The 12,950-nt window shown below is 42.7% G+C and overlaps 1 protein-coding gene across 1 annotated transcript in view; it reads right to left on the bottom strand.

The window, feature by feature from the left end:
- The window catches only part of KCNQ5 (potassium voltage-gated channel subfamily Q member 5), a 588,348-nt gene that overhangs the window by 94,638 nt on the left and 480,760 nt on the right, over window positions 1–12,950 (bottom strand). The gene's annotated exons all lie outside the window — the stretch shown is intronic.

Raw genomic sequence — 12,950 nt, 5'->3', positions numbered from 1 at the left:
CCTGGATTTTGGGCAACACCCAAAAGTGTTTAGGGTATATTCCTGGCTCTGTGTTCAGGAGTGACCCCTGGCAGTCCTTGGGGGACTATATGTGGTGCCAGAGATTCAAACCAGGGTCAGTGGGATGCAAGGCAAGTGTATTAACCCCTATACCATCATACTGGCCCTAATCATTATTTCTTAGGTTACAGTAAGAGGATCAATGATTGTATATAAAGGATTATATGTAAAGAAATCACTCCTGGTGGGCTGGGGGGACCATATGGGATGCTGTGGATTGGACCTGGGTAGGCTGCATGCAAGGCAAGTGCACTACCCACTGTGCTAGCTCTTTGACCTGGTATTTCCATTATTATTCACTCTCTCTTTTGGATTTTGGGTGACACCCAGAAGTGCTCAGGGGATATTCCTGGCTATGTGTTCAAGAGTGACCCTGGCAGTCCTCAGGGGACTATGTGGTGCCAAGGATTTAAACCAGGGTCAGTGGGATGCAAGGCAAGTGTGCTAACCCCTATACTATCACACTGGCTCTAATCATTATTTACTAAGGTATAGTAAAAGGATCAATGATTATATATATATAAATCATAATTTAATAATGGTGCTTGCCCATATGACCCCGCAATACCACTTCTGGGAATATATCCCAAGGATGCAAAAAAGCACAACAGAAATGACATCTGTACCTACATATTCATAGCAGCATTGTTCACAATAGCCAAAATCTGGAAACAACCCAAGTGCCCTAAAACAGATGACTGGTTAAAGAAACTTTGGTATATCTACACAATGGAATACTATGTAGCTATTAGGAGAGATGAAGTCATGAAATTTGCTTATAAATGGATAGACATGGAGAGTATCATGCTAAGTGAAATGAGTTAGAAAGAGAGGGACAGACATAGAAGGACTGCACTCATTTGTGGAATATAGAATAACATCACATGAGGCTGACACCCAAGGACGGTAGATACAAGGGCCAAGAGGATTGCCCCATAGCTGGAAGACTGTTTCATGAGTGGAGGGGAGAAGGCAGATGGAATAGAGAAGGGATCACTAAGAAAATGATGGCTGGAGGAACCAGTTGGGATGGGAGATGCTTGCCGAAAGTAGATAATAGAACTAACATGATGACCTCTCAGTGTCTGTGTTGCAAGCTATAATGCCCAAAAGTTGAGAGAGAGTATGGGGAATATTGTCTGCCATGGAGGCAGGGGGTGGGTGGGAAAGGGGGGGTATACCTGGGATATTGGTCGTGGGGAATGTGCACTGGTGGAGGGATGGGTGTTTGATCATTGTGAGACTGTAACCCAAACATGAAAGCTTGTAAGTATCTCATGGTGATTCAATAAAATAAAATAAAAATAATAATGGTGCTTCTCTCTCTCTCTTCTTTTATGACATTTAAAAATGTTAAAATTAGAGTAAAATTTCTTGCCCAGTGATGGAACATAAAAGGCATCAGTTCTGATTTTGGATAAAGGTGGTTTTTAAATTTAGGCCAGAGGCCAGAGAGAGCTCAGTGGACTGAGAACATGCTATGCATGCAAGAGACCTCCGTTGAGTACATACTCTGCATGTAACGGACCCCAGTTGAATCTCAGCACACTATGTTTCTCCAAACACTGAGACAGGAGTAGCCAGTGTGGTCCCCACAAACAAAAACCAATGAAAAACTTGGGGCAAGTTAAAGTCTTGCTGGTGTGAGCATAAGAGATTTCCTAGTCCTTTGGTGAAACTGGTAAATTATATATTTTTCCATTTATATGGAAATAACAGTGAAATGGCAATAAAGGGTGTGTTTAAAATCAACCCCAGAACAATCCTCCATGATACCCTAATTCTGGACCTACCAAATTAAGTACAAGAGCAAGACAAGTTATCCAGATAAGATAGTCACTTAGTTTTGAAGCTATAGAAAAGTGTCCATTTTGTCTGTTTTGTCTATGCTATAAGATTGGGGTATTGTAAAACATATTTCTGTTTTCCCAAATTCGATCTAATGCTTCTAGTGTGCCTTACCTTTTAAATTTTGGCTCATCTACACAGATTTGGGGGTTAGTAAAATTAACATGCCCTTTCTCTGTTCACATTCATTTATTGGCTGTTTTGCTTCCTTCTTCTTATCATCTTGATCTGCCAAAATTCTGACTCTTTCATATACCCGCTTCTTTTCAATTTGCTCCGGTCTAACATTTGTGGAATCAAAATGCTTTGTTTTAGCCTTAGGTTGGCTTTTGGAGTTGCAAAATTCAGCCTCTGAGCTTTATCTTTAAGTCTCAACTTTATTGACATGGGACGAAGAGCTCCACTACTTTCAAGTCAGTAGATTTGATTTTCCAGCTATAAATTATTAGCTTTTTATTAAACTTCAAAGGAGTCTTGCCCTCAGGTTAGAGTGGGTATCTTATGAGCATTGTCAGCATTTCCCATAGGTAAAAAATGGTTGTTTTTCTTTTCTTTAAAGTTTCAAAGTAGCTAAGAGATGTTCTAGACTGCTTGGGGGGGGTGCTAGGTTCTCATCTTTAGGTGTTAGTGTCAACTGGATGACAACTTGGTTAAGATATTTTGGGTTCTAGATGACCTTTAACTTTCATCTTATCTCTAAGTGCTGTAATTGTGAGTACATCTATGACAATAACTTGATAAAACTAATATTATTTTCAAATATAGTTATGTGATACTACTATTTACTGTTAATTGAATAACAATCAGCTCTATTATTAATGATGGGAAATGACTGTACCATGAAATTAGAAATCATATCTAGCAGTGTGTTTTCTCTCTGTTCTCAGTAGTTGTCTTTGCTGGCTAACGTCACCATACATACAAGTTGCACTTCACAAACTAAAGCGTTTTTAGTGATGGCACTTCTGGTGATGTGCGGCAGATCATGCAGTGCTAGGGATCAAATCCAGAGCTCCCAAATGTAAAGCATACGCCCCAGACCTATCAATCTCCTTGGCCCCATACAAACTAAACTTTATTTTTTTTTTGCTTTTTTGGGTCACAACCCAGCGATGCTCAGGGGTTACTCCTGGCTTTACACTCAGGAATTACTCCTGGCGGTGCTTGGGGGACCATATGGGATGCTGGGGATTGAACCCGGGTCGGCCGCGTGCAAGGCAAACGCCCTACCCGCTGTGCTATCGCTCCGGCCCCACAAACTAAACTTTATAAAAACTTGCTCTCTGCAGTAGAGAGACAGTATAAGGGTTAAAAGATGCTTGCCTTCGGTTAGGAAAATGAATCCATGAAACTTTCCTATAAATGAATGGACTTGAAAAGCATCATGCTGAGTGAAATGAATCAGAAGGAGAGAGACAGATATGGAGTGACTGCATTCATCTGTGAGGTATAAAAATATACATATACATATATATAGTAGAAGACTAATATCCAAGGCCAGGGAAAACAGGGGTTAGGAAGACTGGTCAGTGGTTGTAATCTATCACAAGTGTGTGTGAGGTGGAAGGTGGGTAAGATAGAGAAAGGACCAGTATGACAATAAATAGTTGGAAATGGTCATGCTGGACAAGAACTGTGTTAAAAGTAGGTAAAGGGATCACTTGTATCACTTGTATTCTGTTGATTTTCAATTTGCTTGAGCGGGTGCCAGAAATGTCTCCATTCGTCCCTGTGGCGTGCTAATGTAGCCCAATGGTATCTGTTTGCTCCAGAAACGAAGAGCCTCAAACCATTCATTCAAGGTTTTGACAAAGAAGGCTGATCATCTCGTAGGTGGTGGACACACGGTCTTTTGACGCCCCGTGGAATCCAGTCGGTAACAGCTCTAGTTCAGCGGTCGTCTCTAAATCGCATTACGTGTCTGGCCCATCTGCTTTTCGACGCCTTGGCAAAATAGACAGCATCCCTGATTCTTGATTGTTGACAGAGGTGGGAACTCTCGACTCCTTCTCTCACTTGAGTGAAATGTGATACTTCAAGCATAGATCTTTCCATACTTCTTTGGGATACCCGAATAGTAACCACTTTTTTGATGCTCTTGAAGGAGTTCCACGCTACTCTCCTCCTCCTGCGCAGTTCTGGTGCCAATTTATTCCTCACCTTGAGTTCTCGAACCAGGCACACATAGCTGCTGCATTTGGAGATGTTCGTTCTGTTGAGAGCAAATGGAACATCAGGGACTAGTGCATTTTTCATGAACATTGTTTTGGTGAGATTCAGCTGTAGTCTGACCTTTCCACACTTGTGGTCGAAGTCAGCCAGCATTTGTGCCTCTTGGCTAATGTTTGGTGTCATGACAACGATGTCATCAGCGAAGCGGAGGTGGTGTAGTTGCCGACCGTCTATCTTCACTCCTATTCATTCCCATTCCAGTCATCACATGACATTCTCGAGGGTGGCACTGAAAAGTTTCAGTGAAATGGTATCACCCTGCCGAACCCCTCTCTTTATGTCAATGATCACTTCCTTGTAGAATGGTGAGATCCTGGTGGTGAATTTGTAATACAGCTCGCAGAGGATCTTGATGTACTGAGTTTGAACGCCCTGTTTGGCTAGGGCTTTGATGACCATTTCAGTCTCAACAGAATCAAAGGTCTTCTTTAAATTGATAAACATTAGACAGAGCGGCATCTTGAACTCTTGCAAAACTTCAATGAGCTTTGTCACTGTGTGGATAAGGTTAATCGTGCTGAATCCTTTTTGGAACCCAGCTTGCTTGCATGGTTGTCCTTCATCTAGTTTTCTGCCTGTTCTATTTAGGATGACTTGAGTGAACAACTTGTAGATGACAGACAACAGGGAGATTGGGCGATAGTTGCCGATGTCGTGGATGTCTCCCTTCTTGTACAACAGAAAGGTCCTGCTGATTTTCCATTGGGATGAAACCTTGCATACGGACAGTGAAGAGCCAAGCCAGTGTATTAACGAGTACTGGTGGCAGATTCTTCAGGTGTTCGAGTCTGACCTTGTCTGGACCAGGTGCTGTACGCGTCTTTACTGACGAAATGGCATGTTGGATATCGGAAGGGAGGACATTGGGAACAACATATCCATCCTGTGGAATTTGGTATGAGGGCAGGTGGATGTGGCTGTCAGAGATCCGAGTAGAAGTCAAGAATAATCCTCCATTGCCCTTCTGGAAGATGTGATAGATCCATCAGGACATCAGAGGGCAGTCATCTTGGTCTTAGAGTTGGCTAAGGTCAGGCAAGCATTGCGAATACTTTTCCCGGCTTCTGCCACATCGGCCAACACTGCTGCTCTTCTCTCTTGGAGGTCTTCCTTTATCGCTTCTCTGCACAGCTTTGCCAGCTTGGATGTTAGCTTGTGATTGTCTGAGGCTCATGCCAAACCATGTTGGCGTATGAGTGCGAGAGTTTCCGAAGACAGGAGTGTCTATTTGTGGCTTTCCCACTCCTGGCATTCCTCGCACAGTCATGGAGATGCTGAATCAGTAGATCATATTCCTCATGGATGTTGTCAATGTCGGCATCTTCCCAAGTTGCCACAATAGTGCCAGAGCTCCCAGTTGGTGGTCATTCTGGGAGTTCTCTTCTTAAACTTAAACTCTGCGGTCAGGCAAAACCTTCGATTGAATATAATGTGGTCAGTTTCTTTGTTGAACTGTCCACCGGAAGACTCCCATGTCCAACATTTACATTTGGCCTTCTGGAACTGTGAGTTACCATGGATGATCTTGGTCAACATGATGAACTCAGACAGTCTCTCACCCTGTTTGTTCCATTCTAGGCCATGGGTCCTAATGTGGAGTTCTTTGGGCGACCTTCTTGGTTCCTATCTTTGCATTAAAATCACCGGCAATGATCTTGTAGAAGGTGGGGTCTTCTTTATAGAACTTCTCCAGCTCCATGTAGATCTTCTCAATTTCTTTTTCATCGTAGTTGGATGTTGGTGCATAGATGACGAAAATAGAAACTGCCGGCAGTGAGCCACATCTATTCAAGTGTAATCGTTCCGATTCGGGTTGTTAGGCATTCAAATGAATCAATGCTCATGGCCAAGTTCGTGCTGACAAGGACACCAATGCCACCAATGTCTCTGTTGTCACATGTTCTGAGGAACAGTTCTTCTCCAGTGTCAAAAATGGCATGATGTGATCGATGCCTTCTTGTTTCAGTCAGACCAATGCTGTCATACTTGATCTTCTGCGCTTGCATCATCAGGTCCTTGATGGATGCTTCCAATGCCAGCGTACATGCATTGAAAGTACAGTCATTTTAGTCCTTCTTTGTTTTGGTAGTCTAATTTGTCCCTGAGATTTTATCAGCCTCTCCTTGTTCATCCTTCTTAGCGCTGCCATATTGGGGGCTCTTTAGGTGTCAGGCAAATGAGGCCCATTGTTGTTACTGTTTTTGGCATATCTAATATGCCACAGGTAGCTTGCCAGGCTCTGCTGTGCGGGCAGGGTACTCTGGGTAGCTTGCCAGTCTCTCCGAGAAGGATGGAGGCTTTTAGGGCGGCCTCGAATCGCCCTTACAAGTAAAGGGATATACACTACAACCTTTCAGTATTTATATTGCAAACCATAATGGCCAAAAGAGGAGAGAGGGAAGGGGTAGGGGAGGGGAGAGAGAGAGAGAGAGAGAGAGAGACAGAGAGAGAGAGAGAGAGAGAGAGAGAGAGAGAGAGAGAGAGAGAGAGATGCCTGCCATAGAGGCAGGCTAGGGTGGGGGTGGGGGGTAATGGGAGGGAATTTGGGGACACTGGTGCTGGGAAATGTACACTGGTGAACAGCTGGGTATTGGTGAACAGCTGGGTATTAGAACACTGTATGACTGAAACCTAACCATGAACAGCTTTATAAGGGTCTATATCACAGTGATTCAATTAAAAAAAATGCTTGCCTTGATTGCTTGAATGATCCCTGGTACCACATGGTCTCCTGAGTACCTCCTGGAGATACTCCTGAGAATAGAGATGGAAATGAAATGTCCCCCAAGAACTGCCAGGTGTGGCCTAAACAACACCCCTTCCTCACAAAAACAAACATAATTGGTATGACCTTTTTCAAGGATTTAAACATTTTTTTTTCATTTATAGGTTATAAAAGGGCCCTTTATTTCCAAATTCAGATCAACTTAGTCATTCAAAACTTCTACATTTTCTCCTGCTCTACATAATTATTTAAATATTTATTATTCTCTCACTGCCATTTTTATAAAGCACAATAATGTAAGAGAATATAAAATTAAGAAATTAATTCTTTAATTCTATAAGAATTTATGGGAATCTTTATGATACATTTTATGAGTATGAATCCTATGTGTATACAATTTAATAATATGGGGCCTATCTCCAATTTTGTAGACATTAAATTAATAGCAATAATAACTCTTTTTTAACTTTTAAAAAATAAATAGAGGTTCATGCTTGAATCCCTTTTGAAAAATCACAGCTCCATAGAAAAAAATTCAGCATCAGACAAACATATTAAGATGCGCTGAAAATCACTTCGGCAGTGCTTAGAAACATATATTAGTCGATGGCAAATATTGGCTTCATATCTCTTGTGCCAGACCATTTATTATAACAGTCACGAATCCAGGTCTGTTCATTGTCTCATTATGGCTACATTCCAATTCTTTCCACCTCTCTCTTTGCACACAGTTCAGTGAACCTAAATGAAAGTCTATTAAAATGAAGTTTCTTATGTTATATATCTATAATCATCTATGTTTTCTATGAATGACTTATATGCCACCTCTTCAAATATTAACAACAGTAGATACATTCTCAAAATTTTTCTGCTTTAATTTTTTTTTTTTGGTTTTTGGGTCACACCCGGCGATGCATAGGGGTTACTCCTGGCTCTTCACTCAGGAATTACCCCTGGCGGTGCTCAGGGGACCATATGGGATGCTGGGATTAGAACCTGGGTCAGCTTCGTGCAAGGCAAACGCCCTACCCACTGTGCTATCGCTCCAGCCCCAGCTTTAATTTTTTTAACTTTATTTAAACACTATGATATACAAAGTTGTTCACAAGACAGTTGTTATGGGCTTTTGGGGTTCCAGCACTAATCCCACCATCTGAGTGATATTCCTTCATCGCTGTCTGTTTTCCCAAGCACCTCCCAAGCCTACCTTTTTAGCAGGCACACAATAATCTGTTTTATATTGCTTATTGCACCCAACTGGCTAATTTTCTAAGATCACATGACTTTTCAGTAACTTTGTAGTACTATGCTGAGAAGTGCTACCTATATATGTTATAGAAGTTTCCTTTTTAAAAATCTTACATATTTAAGCTTAGTTACTTTCTTGACTAAATGAGCCAAGTCTGACACACCTGAGAAACAGGCAAGATAGCAAGGTAGTCTTTAGTGTTTTCTTCATCTGACAGTACTCAATGGCTGTTCACAATGCAATGCTGGGGTGGGGTGCTATTGCTGATATTAGGGATTGAATCTGGGTTTGTTTCCCACATGCAAAGCATGCACACCAGCCCTTTGAATCATCTCCCTGGCCCAGAGTCTTTATTTTTTCAAAGTTTTATTTTGCAGTGTCGGGGAGGAAGGGTCCTAAAGATGTGCCTAGCCTGTGGTAGAAGAGTCCATTGACTTGGGAGGAGCGCAGGAGGAGTCTTTGGCTTACGGAGGGGCACAAGAGTTGCTTATTGGCCCAGACAGTGAGCTCAGGAGGAGCTCATTGGCTCAGCGGTGAAGGTCCAGAGTGGAGCCTGGGAAGGGCGGTTTGGAGGGCTCGACTCTCTCATGTGCAGAGTCCTTCTGCTTTGAGGGAAAGATGAGGAATAGCTCTTTTCTTTTTTGGTTCTGGTTTTTTAGGTGGGAGAATCCCAAACAGAGGTGTCCCATAACGCACCACTAACTTTCTTGGCAAATGTGCTGTCCTGAATCTCAGACATCACAGTCGGCAGCCTGTACTGTTCAAGAGATTGTGTGGCCTGTCTAGCTTTCCCCTATCTTTGTGTACTACGGATTGAACCCAGGGCCTCACACATTCAAGGAACACTTTTTAAATCACTTGAGCCATAACCCAGGTCCTCAGATCATTTTTTTTTTTTTTTTACAAAGTATATATATTTTTTCAGTAGATGAGAACTCAGCATCTAGTATGAGGTTGCAGTAAAGGGATCTGTGGTAGCATCTATTTTGTTTGGCATTGTTAAGGATTATTCCATGACAGCAAACTTTGCAAATTTCCAATATGTACTAATTTAATTTGCACCAAGAAATATAGTCACTTTATTATAAAACTCTTCCTAGAAAGACATCTGCAGAGAGTCTCTTGCCCACACACCTGGCTGTCTTCCCCGGGGCCCCTCGGAGGGGATGAGCTCCAGCTTCCCTCCCCGCCCCGAGCAGAGCTCCCGGTGGCCAAAGACCACTGGAACTAGCCACAGCCATGCTCAAGGCCCCACTCCACACGTTCGGACAAGCCTCACACATGAAGGTACCAGCAGAGGAACCTAGGTGTGTGTAATCCCATCAATGGCCAATATCCAGAGACTTAAAAGCAAGCTCCCAGAAGCGATATCTTATAACCTACTTCTCCCTCTGGGAGAAACTAGCAAGCTACTGAGAGTTTCCTGCCCACATGGGACAGCCTTGCAAGCTTCCCATGGTGTATCCATATGCCAAAGCCAGTAACAAGCTGGATCTCATTCCCCTGACCCTGAAAGAGCCTCCAATGCGGCATCATTGGGAAGGCTGAGTAGAGAGAGGCTTCTGAAATCTCAGGGATAGGACGAATGGAGAGTTTACTGAGAGTGCTCGAGAAATTCGACGATCAATGGGATTTCATGATTCATGAGAAAGACATCTTAGACTCTGACCTTTATCCTAAAAGAGCAATATCCTTTAAAAATTGTTAATTTTTTCTTGTATTAAGGCCCCATGATATACAGAGTTTCAGGAATATAATGTTTCACTGTCAATCCCACCACCAGTGTCAACTTTCCTCCACTAATGTCCCCGGTTTCCTCCCACTCCCCATCCTGCTTCCTTAATAGGTACTTTTTTTTTCTTCCAGTCTGGTTATTGTGCAGATTGGTCAATAGAGCTTTGGCCAAGTTTAACTTCACATAGTGGTGCTCAGTTCAGGGGTATTCCCTGTGCTGGACGTGGCCTGCTGGAGGTGGACACACCACCTGGCTCTAGGTCCTTACAAATCTTTTTCTTTGAGGGGGTCACATCCAGCAGTGTCCAGGGCTGGCTCCCAAAGATGTTCAGGTGTGCAGTGGATCAAACCCAGGTAGGCTGTGTGCAAGGCCGTCTTACGTGTTTTGAATGCATGCCACTTTGCTACTTACGAATCTACATTTGTTGGTTATAACCATCAAAGAGTTGTGAACTAGCTCAACTTATCAGAAATTTCTTTACATTAAAAATAGGCTATGAATTATTCTCAGAAGGCTCTACTCTGAGCACAGCCTGTACTCAATTACTTACTTTTTTGTGGTGAGGAGGGAGTTGGGGGAGGGTATCTCAAAATGGTTATCAGGAGGCTTGTGGGTCCTACTGACAATTCTCAACTAACACTGGTGGTTCAGTGCCAGGACTCAAAGATGCAACACTCCTCAGAACGGATGGTATAAGGGATCTATTGACAACCCCAGGCAATGCCCAGGACCTCCTGCTTGGGAGACCATATGTGGTATCAGGAATCAAAGCTGCACATGTGCGTGCTGGGCAAGCACCTTCACTACAGTACAATCTCCAGGGTCCCACCACTGCTTATTTGAATAGCCCCTGCTCAGTTTTGTTGTTGTACCACAGAATTTGTTATATGTGTGGCAAAAGGAGAAGTATAAATATGAAAGCAGCAGGTATTTTGTGCTGTTATCTTAGAAAAAATGTTTTAGGATTGCATTTCATTGTTCTACAAGTATTTTCCCAGACTGGTGCGATAACACAGTGGGTAGGCTGTTTGCCTTGCACGTGGCTGACCTGGGTTTGATTCCTCTGTCCCTCTCGGAGAGCCTGGCAAGGTACTGGGAGTATCCTGTCCGCATGGCAGAGCCTGGCAAGCTACCCCCGGCACATTCGATACACCAAAAACAGTAACAACAAGTCTCACAATAGAGATGTTACTGGTGCCCGCTCGAGCAAATTGGTGAACAACGGGACGATTTGTTGTGCACAGTGCTACAGTGCTTACAAGTATTTTCCTATAGGGAATCTGATTATTAAGTGAGTCTTTGTTCTGACTTACTGAAAGAGCTACATAAGTCAACTCAAGATATGCAAGTTACTTTTTGACTTGCCTTGAGTTAGTAATTTCATAAGAAGAAACATATATCTGGACTAAAAGAGGGCAAGAAGTAAACTTTCATTAAAACTTCTCTTACAATATATATATATATTTTATTTAAAAAATAAAAACAACATTTCATACTTTTTGGGTGTTCATGATCACACTTGTCATCCATCATAAAATTTCTCTGAATGATTATTCTTTCTCCTTATAGTGATAAAGAAACATACCCAGTATATTGTGATGGTCAGAACTGTGTTCCTCCAAAATATTAATCCTCAGAACCAAAAGTGACCTTATTTGGAGATAAGGCCTTTACAGAAGTAATCAAGTTACAATGAAATCATTAGGATGGGTCTTAATCCAATATGACCCGTGTCCTGTGGGGGGAAATCTGTTCAGCACAGGCCCCCGAAAAAGACTAAGTGCAGCCCCGGGGAGGTGTCAGCCATTTCTAAGCCAAGCCAAGCTGTCTGGAATAGATTCTTCCCATAGGGCTCTTACATAACCAATCCTGTTAGCTCCTTGATTTCCAACTTCCTGACTCCAGAACTATTAGGCAATAGATTTTTGTTGTTTAAGCCACTCAGTATACCTTGCCATCTAGCAACTCTAGCAAAAGGATACAGTGACACTGGTAGAGTGTGACAAAAATACACAGTTAGGGGCTTTCCATTCCAACTAAAGTCTAATGCTCAAATGTATGCTTGATGTTTTCTGCTTCTCCATGATGTTGTGAGGTACATAATGGGCTGATCCGGCTGGTCACATCGAGTCTGACATTGGCCATGGGAAATACAAGCACATTGCTACATTAGTGCTTCTCCACCTTTTCCCGACTACGGTCCCCTTCTGACCTTTTTACTTTCCTGTGGTCCTCGGATTTTGTGCTATGGCTCTGTTTTAAATTTTTTTTGCCACACCTGGTTATGCTCAGGGTAAGTTCTGTCTTTGTTCTCAGGAGTCACTTCTGGCAGTGTTCAGGGGACCCTTTGAAATGCTAGCTAGTGAACCTGGGTCGGTGGTGTGTAAGGCAAGTGCCCTACCTACTATACTATAGCTCTACCCCCTAACTTCCATTTACATGTTCTTCTCCAGTGGATCCCTCAGAATTGGAGACCTACAGGAGGCCTGTATGGGCCCTGCTTGAGGAATCTTGCTCCACACTCACTATCAGGCTAAGGAGGATCCCTGTTGGCTAGTGGCCGGAGTGCCGAGAACCCATGCTCCTCTGGCTTCCTTTAGAATGTTTCTGCGTTATCCGCTTGGCAGGGGCTGTGGTTTGCGTCAGCTAGTGTCTGGGAGCAAGACCGAGGCTACTGTTCCTTAAGCATAACGAATGCCACTGCTTCAACCTGTCTTTTTGTGGACTCGCTTCTCCCAAGAGAGATGACGCAAAAACAGTAAGAGCTTGTGGATAGAGGCAAAATGGAATATTGTGGCCGACTGCCTTTAAAGAAACAAAAGGATGAAGTAATGGTCAGCTAGGCATGCCTCATCTATTTAAGAAAAATTAGTCAGAAGCTTGAGAGAAGATAAATGTGCTCTTCATTCTGGTTAGATGCAAAAACTGCTCATTAAGAAAAATCAATGATGATGACAAAAGGGATAAATCATCTGACATAATTATAAACTTCTTAAGGTCACATGAGGTTTCACTCAAATCGATCAGAAGAGGGAAATACTACATTTTCACACAGTATTCTGTTAAGTAACATTTTACATACCAAGTCAAAGTAAGTGATC

This window comes from Sorex araneus, chromosome 4, assembly GCF_027595985.1.
Source record: "Sorex araneus isolate mSorAra2 chromosome 4, mSorAra2.pri, whole genome shotgun sequence".
Lineage (NCBI taxonomy): Eukaryota > Metazoa > Chordata > Mammalia > Eulipotyphla > Soricidae > Sorex > Sorex araneus.
Note: the sequence above shows the minus strand (reverse complement) of the source record. Positions and strands in the feature narration are given on the sequence as shown.